This window comes from Phascolarctos cinereus, unplaced genomic scaffold (genome assembly GCF_003287225.1).
Source record: "Phascolarctos cinereus isolate Bilbo 61053 unplaced genomic scaffold, phaCin_HiC Scaffold_726;HRSCAF=1367, whole genome shotgun sequence".
In the NCBI taxonomy this organism is placed as follows: Eukaryota; Metazoa; Chordata; class Mammalia; order Diprotodontia; family Phascolarctidae; genus Phascolarctos; species Phascolarctos cinereus.
Genome location: NW_027556098.1, coordinates 11,868,724 through 11,888,559, shown reverse-complemented (window position 1 = coordinate 11,888,559; position 19,836 = coordinate 11,868,724). Strand labels below are relative to the sequence as shown.

The 19,836-nt window shown below is 34.7% G+C and overlaps 1 long non-coding RNA gene across 1 annotated transcript in view; it reads right to left on the bottom strand.

Moving 5' to 3' along the window:
• Positions 1–231: 231 nt before the first annotated feature.
• Positions 232–19,836, bottom strand: part of LOC110221537 (uncharacterized) — a 30,681-nt gene continuing 11,076 nt past the window's right edge. The window contains exon 3 of the long non-coding RNA XR_002328164.2: positions 232–1,158. This is a non-coding gene — a long non-coding RNA (uncharacterized LOC110221537). The remainder of the gene's footprint in view (positions 1,159–19,836) is intronic.

Genomic DNA, 19,836 nt, shown 5'->3' with positions numbered 1-19,836 from the left:
AAATGAGATGCGATACTGATGATAGAAAGTTCTCATATACCAAAATATTTCTAAACAGCACCTTTTGTGGTAGTAAGAAAAAAAAAAGAAAAATGTATTTCTATTGATAGGGAGGAGAATGGCCGAACAAATTGTGGTATATTGATGTAATGGAATATTATTGCTCCAGTAGGAATAACAAATATGAAGGACTGTGACGATTAAAAAGGTTTGAGAGACCTAGTTTCTGGGTAATTTAATCATTTATTAATAAGGCCAGCAGGTTATTAACAAAAATGATGGTCATTTGTCCATCTTTCTTAGACCAAAGACCTCTAGTGGTGGTGGGGACGCAGTTTATTTGCCCTTGAAGAGGAGGTGTTTCTGAAGGATGGCAATCAACTCAGATTGGTTAAGACAATGGGAGGTGTAGGCTATATTAAAATGAAGTTCTTAGGGTATGTGACTTAGATCATTCAAATCTTGGTCAAAGAGACATCAACTTCCATATCATCTATCTTGATAATAGGGAGAATCAACATTTTCCCACACCTGTCTGAGCAAATGCAATGAGTAGGAATACACTCACCATTAGCCCAAACTTAGAATTTCTTTTACTGTCTGATTAGATCTTGGCCTTGCTAAATCTTTAAGATAGATTTCCCACACTTGTTGATTTCTGGATGAGGAAGTAGAAAAGGGGAAAAAACTTTACTCCTAATACAATAGTTAATTATTAAACATGGGAGAAATATTCATTTCTCACATTTCCCCATTTGGTTCTAATTAAAAGATAAAATCTCAATGAATCACTAAGTGATATTATAAACACTTCATTAAGGGTTCTTAAGTATTGGGTTTATAATGGATAACATTGTAAGGGGAAAAGGGGAAGAAATTGATTTGATGCATTGACAAAACCAAAGGGGGCAGTTCCCTTTAGTAAGTAGACCTTACAGATAAAAGACAAAGGGAAAAGGTAAGACAGTAAAAAAATAAAATTGTCCATTTAAAACTCAGAAGTTTCATCTCATACAGCTGTCTGATTCTCAGGAATCCATCTGATGTTGCTCTCTGGTCTGAGTGTGGTCTCAAAACAGTTTCCTGCTGATTGTCTTCTTAGATTCAGGTCACTTGTAGAAATCCTCTTCTCTGCTAAATATTTCCTATAAAATTGGTCTTAACACAATTTTAATTTACTTTGCCAATAACCAGGTCAGATAATGAAAGCTAGCTTAAACCTTATGTCTATTACTAGAAAATAAAATTTGGAACCTTTTACACCAGGACAAGCAATTTACATTTTTAGGTTAGCCAATTATCATATTGATAAATCAAAGAAACTCATATACAAAAACAGGAAAATTAGAAACCAATTTTTATAGTTGGCATTATTCATTTCCCCATTAGGAGGATGAAATTCCACTAAGGAATTAATAACAGAACACTTTCTATAAGAAGACAGACTCTAATACAAAAACGAATTTATTTAAAAGTCTCCAGATTAACTAGAATGTAACAAAAGGTTCAGGGATGAGATACATAAATACATTGAGTAATCCATTTTAAAACAGTGCATAATCAAGTAAGTTATTTATAATAAAACATTTTCAACTTCTAGCCATGTTCAAATGAATAACTCCTAACAAAAATGTCTCTTTAAGGCATTTATAAGATAGAACACAAGGCATCCTTCTTCTAAGATAACTAATTATACTGATATTTCTGTCCTTAATACCAAACTGAGGGAGTTATGATATTCACTAAATGACAGAATCATTTCCTGGTTTCACAAATCTTTTACAAATCCCTATATGATTGTGAGAAATTATATAACTAATAGCAGATGACAAAGCTAGATACTTATTCACCTAGTTGTTTGGAATATAGACAGGACTAAAATTCTGGCCAAATAACTCAAATCTTACACCTCCATCTTATTCTAGTAGCTCAGATATTATCCAGTCTTAGCCTATAAGATAAAGATTTAATATTTTGTTCATACTTATCACCTGACATGATTATAGAAATTTGCCATAAAAGAAGAATAGGGACAAAAGGGAAAATGTTCCCTTATTTTGATGTCTATTCCAGGCAAACGTTATATAGATGCCAATTGCATCGAGCCAGGCTTAAAGTCAGCCAGGTGGGATATTTTCATTGGAGAAATTGAGTCAGGAGAATCCCACCTCAGCCTATGCCAAGAGTCGTTCTCCCAACCTTTTTTCCCCGAGAACTCCACCTACAATTCATGCATGTAAACCCCACAGGGTTGCTAGCATCATGGATCACTGGCTCAGTAGCATTTCTTGATGATCATGCCTGGAATCAGAATCAGAATAATATCAGTTAACAGTCCCATAAGGTCTTAGGTAGCAAGTTCCAATAATCAGAGCTTCAGGTGGGTTCAGCTCTCAAGGATCATATATCCTAGATAACAAGTATTGACTACAATCTCACATCGGTAACAGTAAGAGATTTATAATGAAAAATCACAACTTGATATAACTAATATTCAGGCTAATTAGGTGCTTTTTTTCATTCCTAAGTTCAACATTACCCAAATGATTTTGTCTTAATAACATGCTTAATAGCAAAAAAACAAGTCTTGGGATGTAAATATAAATATAAATGTAAAAAAAAATGTAAATATAAATCCTAAACTGTATTCAGAAACAGATTCTATATGAAACACTGTCTATAGTTAAACATGTACAGTTTAATGTTCAAATGGACAAGGACACAGATTACTGCTCTCAGAATCCCTTTAAACAATGGGAACTTCTTTAAGGTGATTCTTAAATAGTTTGCATGCATTTCTACACATGTTCTAATCCTAGATTAAATAACAAACATAAATAAAATCAGATTTCCCATTAAAGTGACACCAGATAGCTCATAAGTTACTACTCTTCACTAACATAATTGTAGTGAAATTCTATTCCTTAAAATAAAAACAAAAGAGATTCTGACTTTAACCTCACAACTTAATAGATTTACATCTTTGTAAGCTTGTTTACCTTTGTATGATTATACTCATATCATTCTGAAAGAATAAGATACTTCAGGAATTGAATCTGTCACAAATGACCAGTTCAAGCACTAATTTAATTCTTGCTGGCCATGGAATGACAAAAAATTCATATAAAAAAAGTAATATCTTTCCCACTTACAACTTATTACAGTAATTTAGATGCATTAGTATTAATCAAATACCTAATAGATCTAGTATTACAATGGAAAACTTCTACTTTGTGTACTCTAGTAATAGAAATTTGCTATGAGAGCTATAAGGACATGGTTATAATAGCAGCAAAACTGGTTGGTCCCTGGGGCCTACACCACTATAAGTAGCCTAGCATATGGAGCCAGGTAGACAGATTTCTTGTATGGGAATGTGCAACCTTTTCCAAGGTAACCTCTCTACCTTATTCCCGAGGATAGATATTTACTAGCCTTAGTGAATGCTCAGATGTTGCTTCCATTGAGCTGCTAACTTCTGACATTTTTCTAAAAGCACCCATTTAAGGACTGTCCCAGGACACAGCAAACCTAAGAATTAAACTTCAAAAAAGAATATTCAGGCTACCCGCCAAAAAAAGCTTCCTTCTCAAATAATAATCTCACTAATCATAGTAGATCAGGACATAATTGTTATCAATATTAAATTATTGCAATACATTAGCTTACAAATAAAATTTAGTAGGCCTTTTAAAAATCACACCAAACTTCTTTTTTTACAAAAGTTTTTTTTTATTTAAACATTCCTTCCTAAAAGTATTTCTCTTTACCAGCTTAAACTTTATCCTGATATTATAAAGATAATCATTAAATTTTAAGAAAGTTAATTAGTTGGAAACCACTAATCTTAGAGATATCTCTTTCTTATTCAACCTTAAAGCAAAAATAAATATTTGAAACTGGAATTTATCAAGACTAAGTTGCTGTAAAATATTTTTGAGTAACACACATAAATTCCCAAAGTACTACAACAAAATAAATTCCTAATCAGCACAAATTCCTAAGCACCACCCTCCTCTACTCAAAAAGGTATTTGTAATGTGGAGGATATTCAGTTTTTATAAGCCAAAAAGAACATACCCAATTAAATTAGCCTTAAAACAATAACAAAGTTTACTAGACCTTTAAATTTTTACTCAATATCTTTTTCTTCCTTTTGTCTTTAAATATATCACCAGAAATTAGGAAAAATTCTTACATTCTAGAATCCCACATAGTGAATATGTACAATAGTCCATTTAAACCCCTAGAAAAACAACACTGGCCAACTGCTATAAGCCTCCAAATTAACACATATATTAAAAATATCCTTAGATGAAGCAGGCTTGAAAATTGCACAGCCATTTTGTGCAAAGATTCCCATTTACTCAGCAGGAATTCCACAATATAGAACTCTTTCACAGGGTTGATAAGAATTTATGACTAAATGGTTCTAAGAATCCTTGTAGGTTTACAAAGGAGATTTTACAAGATCTTTTCTTTCCATCATTACCAATTTTCCTTTTAAAACACCTATGTGAATAGTTGATAGGTTTTAACATTATAACAATAACTCCAAATAGTTTGCTTAACAATCTCATAATTTTCATAAATGACAGCCAAATAATTTTAAGTGAACTTCTTAAATATAGGCAAAACATATAAGTTTACATAACTTCTTAAATTACAGTACTTCAGAATATTATAACACATGGTCAGCAGGGCTGACAGAATGACCTAACAGCTTTTTTTTTTGACAGTACAATTCTTACTCTAACAACATCTAGAAATTGCTGGTAGTTTTCTGGATCACACAATATAAGAAAATTTAGAAACATAACAATTTCCTAAACAGTGTTATGTATTTAAAAGTTGAAACAAAACCAATTAATTACCAATCAGGTAGTCTCAATTCAGGTAAATGCACTTCCAAATTACCTTACACAGCAAATCATTTATCTCATCAACATTGGCATTGTATACTGATCACATCTAAAAACCCACATAAAGTTATCAAATATGAGGCAATTATATCTAATTAAAGAGACAATAAAACAGTTAACATTAGTATAGCATTTGCCCTATGCCAAGCACTTTACAATCATGTTGTCCTCACAACTCAGGGAGGTGGTTTCTATTACTATCCCCTTATAGAACAGGAAACTGAGGTAAATAGAACTTTCTTGGGGCCATACAGCTAATACATTTCTTAATGTCAAATAACAAATATCTTTTCATGTTAAGTTTAATTTATCATACTCATAATCAGACCCCTTATTTTCTTTTCACAAAAGATGTTGGTTTAAATCAAATCAGCTCTAGATTTATAATTGCTAATGGTAACATTTTAATTTCTAAGGCTTGATATTCTTAGCACTTTAGAAGAAAAATATTATTATCCATAAATTCATATATTTTCTTTTTTTTTTAAAGATGTGGTGACAATTTCCAGCTCCATATAACCTTTTCCTCTACTTCCTTAAAGAGCAGGAGTCCCCTGCCTTCTTTACCTGTGAGACTCATCAGATAAAGAACTGCCCTAAGCATTCCAGCTCTCCATTACCATCCTCCAGGGAATTTCAAGCTACATATACTAGGAAATACATATCAAGTTTTACAAACAGTTTGAAATCACACCTCAGGTTAACTGAAAATGGGGCTGGGCTAAAATATCCCAAGATTCTAAGTTGTACTGATGCTTTTTTTTTTTTTTGGCCCAAGCAAAGAGACCTAAGGAATTTGATTTGATGCTGGCAGGGCAGGGCCAGTTTCCCCAGGCAGAAACCTTCAAGAGCTTCCACAGAGTTACTTAAATAGTTGAATTAAAATAATAACTAAATAATTGAACAGTACAAAGAAACATTTAAGATATTATATAATAATTACAAATCACAATAACCAGTCTTTACCATATCCAATATTTATGCAATGTTAGATTTAATAAGGCCTTCCTAAAGATTTACCCTGAAAGGTGGGTAGACATGATTAACCAGAAGATCTAAACTTACTCCTAGACTAAATCTGATTACAGACTGATTTCCAAAAATCTTTTCTTTTGCAATTTCTAGTTCTTAACTGAAGTCAAATCACTGCATTTTAATCACCTAAGCAGGGGGCTGGATCCTGAAATCTTAAAATACTGACACAATAACAGTTACTAATCTATTACTGATTTCTTTAAATTTTTTTTATATCAGTCTTTTTTTTTTTTTTGGCTAGGCAATGGGGTTAAGTGACTTGCCCAGGGTCACACAGCAAGTGTCTGAGGCTGGATTTGAACTCAGGTCCTCCTGACTCCAGGGCTGGTGATCTATCCACTGTGCCACCTAGTTGCCCCTACATCAGTCTTTTAACAGCTAAAGACATAACCCAAAAGAATTAAAGAAGAATTCACATTTCTAACAATATTTCTAATACAACAAATTACCAAATTCACGTTAGGCATTATCTTTATACACATTACATGTCACATAACTGGGGTAACTTGACTTAAAACCACACAGCTAACAAGTTTCCTGACACAGTATAATAATAATAAATAATAAATTTCATTTAAAATGAGACCAGAATATATTCAACTAAACCTGGATCTATTTTCCAAATGTTATCACACAGAATCTCAATTTATAATTTCAATTATTTAGCATATTTTATACAAAAATATTTATTCCAAGCATTTCATATAATGAGATTCAGTATTTCCAGTTGCCAAAGATTTTAAAGTGACATGGAACAAGAAGTTGAAACACATGGTATCCTCCATTTTGATTCCTTCTAATCCTCTATAACTTTCTCTGTTGACTTTCAAATCAAGCTACAAATTTTCATTCTCAATCTTTCTACCTAAAACAAAGTCAAACTTTCTCACACCCTCTCAATAAGCTTAAAACCATCTGAACCTGGCACAAGAGCACCCAAAGCAACTATCCTGAGACAGTAGGGGCTTGGAGACATGGGCTTGCTGCTGCCTGCCTGCTGTGTGCAGAGTATGTCCCCCATTTGTCTCCAAACCTTTTTATCTACCTTCCACATTTTCCCTCCATCCTCTTGCCAAATCTCAGATATATTGGGGAAGTTGGGAAGAGGTGAAGACAGTTCTCTAGATATAATTTAAACATAATCCAAGTGGCTTTAAGTGTCTTATTAACTAACCTCACTGGAGAGGATGGGCCTGCTCCAAAGAATCGGCCCTTGCAGACTACAGCCAAGCTACAGGCTGCTTGGTCTGAGATGTTATCAGCTTGGAGCTGCAAGTTAAAGCCCCACCAAAGAAAAGAACTTGGTGTTTTTACTCAGAGAGAAAGATCCTTTCTCTGATTCCACCTCTAAATCTATAAACTCACACAAGACAGAGAGAAAACTCGAACAGACAAAAACACAGAACCAACCAACAGAGCCTTAGTGACTCAGAAATCAAAAGTTAAAATTAAAAACTATTTTCTTTTCTTGCTTTAATATCTCATTTAATTCACTCACTTTACCTGATCACAAGAATCCTTTTGACACACCTCTGCCTGAAAAGGCTAAGAATAGGGATTCTCTCCAATGGCAGTCTGCATAAAATTACCTAAGTCCTTCCTTTACTTAAAGAGTTCCTTTCTCACATACACACACACACACACACACACACACACACACACACACACACACACACACACGTATACACGCAAGGATTGTAGCATTAGAGATTCTGTCACAGAGTAATGGCTCAGATTTCCCTTTCTGAAACCCTTTTCCTTCAAAAAACTCAGAATACATTGCTACCACTTTTGAAGTTTGACTAGCAACTGCTTTCATAAGCTGAATATTCACAATATTCCAGAATTCCCAGGTGCCCCTTTACTGTGTATACAGGTTTTCCCTGTCTCATCTCCATATGGCTTACTTCAGGGATCTTCTTCAAGCTGACACATCTACTCGACAACTTGCCTTCCTGATAATTAGTGATAATTAGAAAAAAGCTACAGCTCAAACATTAAAAACAGACATAGAGACACATATATGCTTACCTAGAGGTGATCGAAGGTTAGGATCAGAAGTTTGAGGTTGAGAAGAGTCAAAATCTCAATTTACAGTTTCTCTAAAATCCCTTCCTCTGGTTACCATAAACACGACTTTTAAAAAGGTTCAAGAGACATAGTTTTTGAGTAATTTAATTATTTTATTAATATAAGGCCAGCAGATTATTCAAAAAAGAATGGTTCTTTGGCTGTCTCTCTTACACCAAAGACTATCATGGGGGTGGGGTTCATAGTTTATATACCCTTTTCAAAGAGGGACTGAGGGGGCCCTCACATTACCCTTGGAAAGGAAATGATCTCTATACTCAGATCACTGGCAGCCTTGGGCTAGCTAGACAAAAGAATCTGTCTCCACCCAAGTTTGAGTAGAACACAATGGTTTTCCCTGCCTTAGCTTAAATTCCTTGTAAAGTTGGGTGGGGTCTAACCAAGTTTGAGGAGTGTTAATTAGATCTCATTATCAGTAATGTGCTTAAAGAGCCTGAGCTTTTTCAAAATCAGGAATTTGGAAGAAAGGGAGAAAAACTGAATTTTCCCAAGATATTGGTTATTCTTAATCATTTCTCTCAAAACCTATTGCCTCAGGAAATAGCCAGACATTTCTAAGTATTCCAAATGATTTGACATTTCACATTTAAACTTTTTATTATTATAGATGAACCTGAGGTATATGGTACAATCCATAGGAAGAATGAAATAAAAAAGGCAAAATAGGAAATAACTGAGGGAATTATTGCTCAGATAGGTACAGGTGATCACCAGGAATGGCAAGGTCTACTTTAGCGTGTATCTTCATTATATTTAATATGGAACAGTCATTTCAATAAGCATACAAATGTCTTATGCAAAAAGTTCATCTGAAAGAAAACATCACCTGAAAATAAACTATCACTCTGAAGAAAAAACTAAAAAAGGCAATATGCAATTAGTAATTAAAATTAAATGGATACTACTTCTGAGGTGGCAATAGCACAAAATTTCCCTGGCAAAACATTTTAAATGGCCTTACTCAATGGCATCTGTCTACCTGTTAATCAGTTACAATGCTTTAACAATTGTCAGTCACTCCATGGAATCTCATTGTTCTAGGTGGGAGTTATTTCCAAAATCTTTTGAATTCAAAGAGAATGTTTGAAAGCCAAGTAGATGTTTGAGTAAACTGGATCTTGCCATGAAAAGATTAGCAGATGATTGGGGCTGAGTTAAATTCCTGAACTACCACATGACTCAAAAATAAACGGAAAAGAGATAACATATCTATTCTTATGCAATACCACCAACCACATGATTGGGGAAGGCTACCTTAAGAAATTCCAACATATCAACAAAGATTCATATTTAATCCAGGTTATAGAGACTCACAGGTAACCAACTCCAAAACAAATGGAATCTAATTGTACTAATTATAGGTCCATATTTAATAAACACATCTAAATTCCTTTAAAGAAAAAAAAAGTTGGTCATATATTCACAAAATTGAGAAAAATAATTTTCTTATGTAAACTCTATATTGGAAAAGGAGAGCTTCAGTTTTTCTATTTCTACATGAAGGAATTTATTTTAGAATAATTCACTTGGCCTCAAGGAAACATTGCTGAATTGCCCCTCCTCTTCTTAGTTCTTTTCTTGCCTCACTCAGGCTTGCAATTTGAGCACAAGGGACTCCTGAAAATGATATAAAAGTATCCCACCCAATCCAATCACTCAAAAAGTATGTATAAACTATTTGCATTTGAAGCAATTCCTCTCTATAATGACAGCTTTTTAATGGAAGATATCAACGATGTTTGGCCATGATATAATGATCTGTGGCAGGGATGGTCTGATACAGTAGAATATTAATTCCAGTCCAACAGAACTCACACAATAGAAGGGCTTGGGCAACTCAGAAATACAAGGCAGTTCTTCCAGTCAGAGAAAAAAAAAAGTTATCATATGGGATGAGAAGGAAGGTTGCATTGATATTAAAAACCTCACCTAGATAAGAAAATATCTTCTACCAATGCAATTTCAGTGTCTTCCCACAAATTTATAAGGACAGATGCCAAGCACTCATGGAAGTTAAGTTATTCATTCATCGTCCAAGTAGCAAGCAGACATGGTAAAATGAGGAATCACCAATGCATTTCCTGAATCTTGGAGTACTCTTATCTACCCTAGGTGACTTTTTACAGTGTTTTACAGTGTCTTGATTTCTCATAAAGTCACTAGCTTCCAATTGCTCCATTTTAATTTTTAAGGAAGTATTTTCTTCAGTAAGCTTTTGGACTTCCTTTTCCATTTGGCCAATTTTTCTTTTTAAGGCATTCTTCTCCTCATGGGCTTTTTGGACCTCTTTTGCCATTTGGGTTAGGCTATTTTTTAAGTCTTTTTTTTTCAGTATTTTTTTGGGTCTCCTTTAGTAAGTTGTTGACTTGTTTTTCATGATTTTCTTGCATCACTCTCATTTCTCTTTCCAGTTTTTCCTCTACTTCTCTTATTTGCTTCTCAAAATCCTTTTTGAGCTCTTCCATGGCCTGGGACCAATTCATATTTTTCTTGGAGGCTTTGGATGTAGGAGCTTTGACTTTGTTGTCTTCCTGTCGTTGTATGTCTTGATCTGCTTTGTCACCAAAGAAAGCTTCTATGGTCTGACTTTTTTTGGGAAGCTTGCTCATGATCCCACCCAATTACTTGAGTTATAAACTCTTTGTTAAGGTAGGGGTCTGCTTCCAGTGTGGAGAAGGTACTGTCCCAAACTTCAGCGGGTTTTGTGCAGCTGTTTTCAAAGATACTTTTAAATTTTCAGTTCTTGCAAGGTGGTATGATAAGGGGCAAGGTGTTTACTGCTTTCCTGGCTTGTGCTCTGGTCTATGAGTGACCACAAACACTGTTCTCTGCCTTGGAACTGTGAGGAAGATTTTCTCTCCACCACCACCACAAGCTCCACCACACCAGCGCTCCTCCTCACCCCAGGACCACCACCCAGAACTGTGACCCAGATCCAAGCATGGGCAAAGCAAGATAATCCTGCACCAGCAAAGAGATCTCTACAATCCACCTCTGACTAGCCACTTAATTCCCCCTCAGTCTGTGGGCTGAGAGCTCTGGAAGCAGTCACTTAGCTTCTCTCTCACTGCAGTCACATACTTTTCCTATTGACCTTCTAAGTTGTCTCTGGCGTTCATGGGTTGAGAAGTCTGAAAGTGCCACAGCTGCCCGTGATTCAGTCATCTGAGGACTGTTCCAGGTTCACTGAGACCTTCTTTACCTGTGCCCCCATGCTGAACTGCATTCCTCTCCCTGCCAGGCATGATAGACCTTTCCAATCAACCATCCAGATTTTCTTGGGCTCAAAATTTGTTTCACTCTGTCTTTTTGTAGGTTCTGCTGCTTTAGAATTTGTTTAGAGCCATTTTTTACAGGTATTTGGAGGGGTTTGGGGGAGAGCTCAAGCAAGTCACTGCTTTTACTTTGCCATCTTGGCTCCAACCCTACCCTAGGTGATTTTTGAATGAATCTTTTCATACTTCAGGGTCTGGAGTTACTCCTCACTGTAACAGGATTGGCTGTGAGACTGGATGGCCACATTCTTTCTGAACCTCCCTTTCCTCCACTAGCATATTATTCCCATTGTATATCTCAAAATTCAAAGTTTTCACCACTCTCTGCCGCAGAAAATTGCCTGACATTTCTAAGTATTCCAAATGATTTGAAATTTCATATTTGAACTCTTTATCATTGTAGATAAACCCAAGGTGTGTGGCACAATCCATGGGAAGGATGAAATAAACAAGGAAAAATATGAAATAACTAGGGCATTATTGCTCAGATAGGTGCAGGTGATCATCGGGCTTGGCAAATTCTACTTTAGCCTGTATCTTCATTACATTTATTTTGGAACACAGTCATTTTTTAAAAGCCTATAAATGTCTCATGCAAAAAAAAAATTATCTGAAAGACAGTATCACTTGAAAATAAATAAAGCATTCTGAAGAAAAATTCAAAAAGACAATACGCAATTAGCATTTGAAAGGGAAAGGCAATGCTGGTAATGTGACAATAACACAAAACTTCCATAGCAACCCATTTTTAAAAGGTCTGAATCAATAGGCATCTATTTACATTTTGATCAGTTACAAGGTCTTAAATATTGTCAGTCACTAGGGGCAGCTAGGTGGTGCAGTGGGTAAAGCTCCAGCCATGGGGTCAGGAGGACCTGAGGTCAAATATGGCCTCAGACACTTGACACTTACTAGCTGTGTGACCCTGGGCACATCACTTAACCCTGACTGCCTTACCAAAAAGCAAAAAAAAAAAAAATTTTATATATATATATATATATACATATATATATATATATACATATATATATATATATACATATAATAAATAATATATATAATATATATATATATATATATATAATATATATATATATATATTATATATATTATATATATATATATATAGTCAGTCACTCCATAGAATCTCATTGTTTTGGATAGAGTTATTTCCAAAATTCTTTGATTTCAAAGAGTGTTCAATAGCTGATTGAGCAAATTGGGTCTTGCTTCCATGGCAAGACTTAGGAAATAGTTGGGGTTGAATTAAGCTCCTGAACCAGCAATTGACTCAAAAAGAAACTGAACAGATATGATAGATCTTTAAATACTGGATATTCCTATGCAATACCACTCACCATCTGCTTAGGGAAGGGCATCTTAAGAAATTAGAATATATTAACAAAGATTCATATTATCCAGGCTATAGGGACTCACAAGAAGCCAATGTCAACAAAAATAGGATCAAACCATACTAACTATATGTCTATATTTAAGAAACATGTTTAAGTTCCTTCAAAGAAAATAAAACCAAGTTTGCTCATGTATTCACAAAACTGAGAAAAAAAGCATTTTTCCCAAGTAAACTCTAGATTGGAAGGAGAACTTCAGTTTTCTATTTCTAAATGAGTGAGGGAATTTATTTTAGATCAATAATTCACTTGGGGTTCAAGGAAAAATTTCTGGATTGTCTCTTTTCTAGTCATTTTAATTCCTTCCTTTTCTCACTCAGGCTTGGGATTTAAGCACAAGGCAATCCTTCAAATGATATAAAGTATCCAGTCCAATTCCACTGCACAAAAAATATGTATAAACTATTTGCAGTTTGAGGTGGTTCCTCACATTACAATAACATTATTTTCATGGGAGGGATCAGGGTTATTTGGCCATGATATAATAATTCTCCTGAAAAACCATAATCCTACAATATGTTGTTTACAGGAAACACATTTGAAAAAGAGTGACACATACAGGGTAAAGGTAAAAGGCTAGAGCAGAATATATTATGCTTCAGCTGAAGTAAAAAGAGCAAGGGTAGCAATCCTGATCCCAGACAAAGCAAAAACAAAAATACATCTTATCAAAAGAGATAAGGAAGAAAACTACATCCGCTAAAGGCACCATAGACAATGAAGTAATATCATTACTAAACATATATGCACCAAATGGTATAGCATCCAAATTCTTACAGGAGAAGTTCAGGGAGTTACAGGAAGAAATAGACAGCAAAACTATACTAGTGGGGGACTTCAACATCCGCCTCTCTGAACTCGACATATCTAACCACAAAATAAACAAGAAAGAAGCTAAGGAAGTAAACAGAGTATTAGAAAACTTAGGCATGACAGACCTCTGGGGAAAACTAAATGGGGATAGAAAGGAATATACTTTTTTTCTCAACGGTACATGGCACATACACAAAAATAGGGCATAAAAACTTTCACAATCCAATGCAGAAAGGTAAAAATATTAAACGCATCCTTTTCAGATCATGATGCAATAAAAATTATATGTAATAAAGGGCCATGGAAAGACAGACTAAAAAAGAATTGGAAACTAAATAATCTAATTCTAAAAAATGATTGGGTTAAACAACAAATTATAGAAACAATCAATAACTTCCTTCAGGAGAATGACAATAATGAGACAACATACCAAAGCTTATGGGATGCAGCAAAGGCAGTTCTTAGGGGAAGTTATATCTCTAAATGCTTACATGAATAAAATAGAAAAAGAGGAGATCAATGAATTGGGCAAACAACTAAAAAAACTAGAAAAAGAACAAATTAAAAACCCTTAATTAAACACCAAATTAGAAATATTGAAAACCAAAGGAAAAATTATGAAAATTGAAATTAAGAAAACTATTGAACTAATAAATAAAACTAAAAGCTGGTTTTATGAATAAAACAATAAAATAGATAAATTTTGGTTAATTTAATTTAAAAAAAGAAATAAAAAAACCAAATTACCACTATCAAAAATGAAAAGGGTGAAACCACCAAGGAAGAAGAAATTAAAACAATAATTAGGAACTATTTTACCCAACTGTATTTCAATAAATTTGACAATCTTGGTGGAATGGATAAATATTTACAAAAATATAAATTGCCCAGATTAACAGAAGAGGAAATACATAAATAACCCCATCTCAGAAAAAGAAACTGAACAAGCCATTGATGAACTCCCTAGGAAAAAATCTCCAAGGCCAGATGGATTTACACTCGAGTTCTATCAAACATTTAAGGAACAATTACTGCCAATATTATATGGACTATTTGGGAAAATAGGTGAAGAAGGAGTCTTACCAAATTCTTTTTATGATACAAGTAAACTGGGAAGAGTCAAAACAGAGAAAAAAAATTATAGACCAATTTCTCTAATGAATATAGATGCAGAAATTTTATTTTTTTTAATTTAGGCTATTGGGGTTAAGTGACTTGCCCAGGGCCACACAGCTAGTAAGTGTCAAGTGTTTGGTCTGAGGCCAGATTTGAACTCAGGTCCTCCTGACTTCAGGGCTAGTGCTCTATTCACTGCGCCACCTAGCTTCCCCAATGCAAAAATTTTAAATAAAATAGTAGCAAATAGATTGCAGCAACTTATCACAAGAATAATACACTATGACCAGGTAGGATTTATGCCAGGAATGCAGGGCTGGTTCAACATTAGGAAAACTATCAGCATAATTGATCATATCAATAATAAAACTAACAGAAACCACATGATCATCTCAATAGATGCAGAAAAAGCTTTTGACAAAATACAACACTCATTCTTATTAAAAACACTAGAGAGCATATGAATAAATGGAATCTTCCTTAAAATAATAAATAGCATCCACCTAAAACCTTCAGCAAGTATCATATGTAATGGGGACAAGCTAGAAGCATTTCCAGTAAGATCGGGGGTGAAACAAAGATGTCCGTTATCACCACTGTTGTTCAATATTGTACTGAAAATGTTAGCTTTAGCAATAAGAGAAGAAAAAGAAACTGAAGGTATTATAATAGGCAAAGAAGAAACAAAGCTATCACTCTTTGCAGATGATATGATGATGTACGTAGAGAATCCTAGAGAATCAAGTAAAAAACTATTGGAAATAATAAACAATTTTAGAAAAATTGCTATAAAATAAACTCACATAAATCATTGGCATTTCTATATATTACCAACAAAGCCCAATAGCAAGAGAGAGAAAGAGAAATTCCATTTAAAGTTACTGTAGACATTATAAAATATTTAGGAGCCTACCTACTGAAACAAACCCAGGAACTATATGAATACAATTATAAAACATTTTTCACACAAATAAAGTCAGATCTAAATAATTGGAAAACATCAATTGCTCATTGGGAGGCCAAGCTAATACAATAAAAATGACAATTCCATCTAAACTAATTTACTTATTCAGTGCCATACCAATCACACTACCAAAAATTATTTTATAGAGTTAGAAAAAATAATAAGATTCATTTGGAAGAACAAAAGGCCCAGAATATCAAAGGAACTAATGAAAAGAAAGGCAGGGGAAAGTGGCCTAGCCATCCCAGATTTTACATTGTATTATAAAGCAGCAATCATCAAAACTGCTTGGTACTGGCTAAGAAATGGTGGTGGATCAGTGGAATAGGTTAACTATGCAAGAAACAGTAGTCAATGACTATGGCAATCTATTATTTGATAAGCCCTAAGACCTCAGCTTCTAGGATAAGAACTCGCTTTTTGACAAAAACTGCTGGGAAAACTGGAAAAGAGTATGGCAGAAACTAGGCATAGATCAAAATCTCACACCATATACCAAAATAAAGTCAAAATAGATTCATGATTTAGATATAAAGGCTGATATTGTAAGCAAATTGGGAGAGCAAGGAATAGTTTACCTATCAGATTTATGCAGAACAGAAGAATTCATGACCAAACAGGAGACAGAGAACATTATGAAATGCAAAATGGATAACTTTGATTACATTAAATTGAAAAGTTTTTCACAAAGCCAATGCAACCAAGATTAGAAGGAAAGTAGAAAATTGGTAAAGAATGTTTACTAGTCTCTCTGATAAGGACCTCATTTCTAAAATATATAGAGAATTAAGTCAAATTTATGAGGATATAAGTCATTCCCCAACTGACAAATGGTGAAGAGATATGAATAGGGAGTTCTAAGATGAAGAAACTAAAGCCATCTATAGTCATATAAAAAATGTTCTAAATCACTCTTGATTAGAGAAATGCAAATCAAAATAACTCTGAGGTACACATCACACCTATCAGATTGGCTAACATGACAAAACAGGAAAATGATAAATGTTGGAGAAGATGTAAGAATATTGGAATGCTAATGCATTGTTGGTGGAGTTGTGAAATGATCCAACCATTTTGGAGAACAATTTGGAACTATGCCCAAAGGGCTATAAAAATGTGCATACCCTTTGACCTAGCAATAGCACTTCTAGGGCTATATCCCAGAGATCATACAAATGGGAAAAGGACCCACATGTACAAATATATTTATAGCAGCTCTTTTTGTGGTGGCAAAGAAAGCAAAGAATTGGAAATTGAGAGGATGCCTGTCAATTAGGGAATGGCTGAACAAGTTGTGGTATACGAATGTAATGGAATACTATTGTGCTATAAGAAATGATGAGCAGGCTGACTTCAAAAAACCTGGAAAGTCTTGTATGCTCTGATACTGAGTGAAGTGAGCAGAACCAAGAGAACACTGTACACAATAACAAGCCACGATGGGCGATGACTAATATTGATAAACTTAACCCTTCCCAGCAATACAAGGATCTAAGACATCTCCAGAGGCCTTGTGATGGAAAATGCTAACCACAAAGAAGAACGAACTATGGAGTTTGAATGCAGATCAAAGCATACTAGTTTTTTTTCTTCTGTTGTGTTTTGTTTCCTCTTTCTGGTGGTTCCTCCTATTGGTTCTAATTCTTACTTAAAACATCACTAATGTGAAAATATGTTTAATAGGAATGTATATGTATAGCCTATATCAGACTGCCTGCTGTCTTTAGGAGGGAGGTGGAGAGGGATGGCCATGATTAGTCAGTCACAAGTTCCTTGTTAGAAAAAAAAAAGAGGGATATGGATTGGGATGGGTAGTGAATTTGCATTGATAATAAAGACCTCCCAGAAGAAGAAATACCTTCTACCAATGCAAGTTCAGTATCTTCTCCCCAATTTACAGGGACAGATGCTGAACACTCAGGAAGGTTAAGTGACTCATTCAGTGTTAAAGCTGCAAGCCCACTGTAGAGGAAGGAATACATGCAATTCCTTAGTCATGGGGCATCTTTTCTACTCCCTAGGAGAATTTGCATGAACCAAATAACTTTTGGGGGCTTCAGATTATTCATGAGTATATAAGGGCTGTCAAACTGGCTGTCCGTAATTTTTTTAATCTCCCTTCCTCCTCTAGCCTACTATTCTCATTTTCTGTCTCAGAATCTCCTCTTATTTTTTTAACCACTCATGACTTTGTGAGATCTCACAATATAAAATAACTCTTCATTGTTTCCCATGCTTTGCTTTATGGTAAGTCATACTCCCATGGCTCTTTGTACATTGTTTGCTTCTTTGAATTTGGATATGTGTGTGTGTGTGTGTGTGTGTGTGTGTGTATTCTTCCCTCTTTGAACCTATTTTGATTAGAGTGAGGTTTAAGCATTGCGCACCAACACCACCCATTTTCCTCTTACCTTCTAAAAGTTCTTCCTTCCACAACTTTTTTGTACAATAATTTTCCTCATTTTTCCTCTCCATTCCCTGTCCTCCCAATGCATCCCTCTTTCACAACCCTTCATTTTTTAGATCACCCCAATATAACTGACTGATACCTATATCTTCTATTTATGTAGACTTCTTCTAACCACCCTAAGAATGACAAAATTCTTACAAGCTACATGTATCATCTTCCCATACAGACATGTAAACTGCTTAACCTTATTGAATCCCTTATGATTTCTCTTTTATGTTTACCTTTTTACACTTCTCTTTAGCCTTCTGTTTGAATGTCAAATTGTCTGCTCATCTCTGATCATTTTATCAGGAATGCTTACAAGTCCTCTTTTTCCTTAAATATTCATTTTTTCACACTCAGTTTTTCTGAGTGGGTTCTTCTTGGTTGTAATCCTAGCTCCTTTGCCTTCCAGAATATTAGGTTCCTAGCCTTGCATTTCTTGAACATGTAATGTGGTAAATCTTATGTGATGTTGACTGTGGTGCCATGATATTTGAATGTTTTTTTTTCCTGGTTACTTGTAATATTTTTTCATTGACCTGGGAATTCTGGAATGTCCCTATAATATTCCTGGGAATTTTAACTTTGAGATCTCTTTCAGGAGATGATCAATGGATTCTTTCCATTTCCATTTTATTTTCTAGACTTTTCTAGATACTGGGACAGTCTTCCTTTACATTTTCTTGAAATATGATGCCTAGGCTCTTTTCTTGATCATGGCTTTCAGGTAGTCTAATAATGCTTGAATTATCTCTCCTCCATCTATTTTCCATGTAAATTCTTTTTCCAATGAGATATTTTACATTTTCTTCTATTTTTCATTCTTTTTGTTTCATTATTAGTTGCTGTCTCATGGAGTCATTAGCTTCCACTTGCCAAATCTATTTTTTGAGAAATTATTTTCTTCAATAAAGTTTTGTATCTCTTTTTCCATTTGGCCAATTTTCTATTTTAAGGAGTTGTTTTCTTCAGTGAATTTTTGTGCCTCTTTCACCATTTATACAATTCTGTTTTTTTAAGTGTTATTTGCTTCAGTATTTTTTTTGCCTCTTTTATCAAGCTGCTAATTCCCTTTTCACAATTTTTTTTAAATCATTCTCATTCCTTTTCCCATTTTTTCTTTTATCACTTTAATCTTTTTTTTTTTTTTTTGGTGAGGCAATCAGGGTTAAGTGACTTGCCCAGGGTCACACAGCTAGTAAGTATTAAGTGTCTAAGGCTGGATTTGAACTCAGGTCCTCCTGACTCCAAGGCCAGAGCTCTATTCACTGAGCCACCTACCTGCCCCCACTCTTATCTCTTGCTTTAGCTCTTCTAAGAAGTCTTGTTGGTCTTTTCTCCAATCTGCATTTTATGTTAGGCTTTCCTTGTAGGTGTTTTCACATTGTTGTCATCTTCTGAATCTGTGTTTTGATCTTCTCTGTTGCCACAGTAGCCTTTTATGGTCAGTTCCTTTTTTGTGGTGGTGTTTGCTCATTTTTCTAACCGATTTCTTGACATTTAACTTTATGTTAAAATTGGGCTTTGTTCCTGAGATGTGGTGGGCACTTTCTGAAGCTTCAGGCTTTTTCACACTTCCGTTTTCAGCGCTAGTTCTGGGATTCTGTATATTTTTTGATGATTCAGAGATGGTTTGATCCAAGGAGAGGTGTTGTCCCTGCTCTCCTGGCCTGTGTTCTTCTTTAGCTACAAGTGCTAGTGCTCCTCTGATCCCTGGAACTAGGACAAGGGCACCTGCTCTCCCCTGTAGCCACAT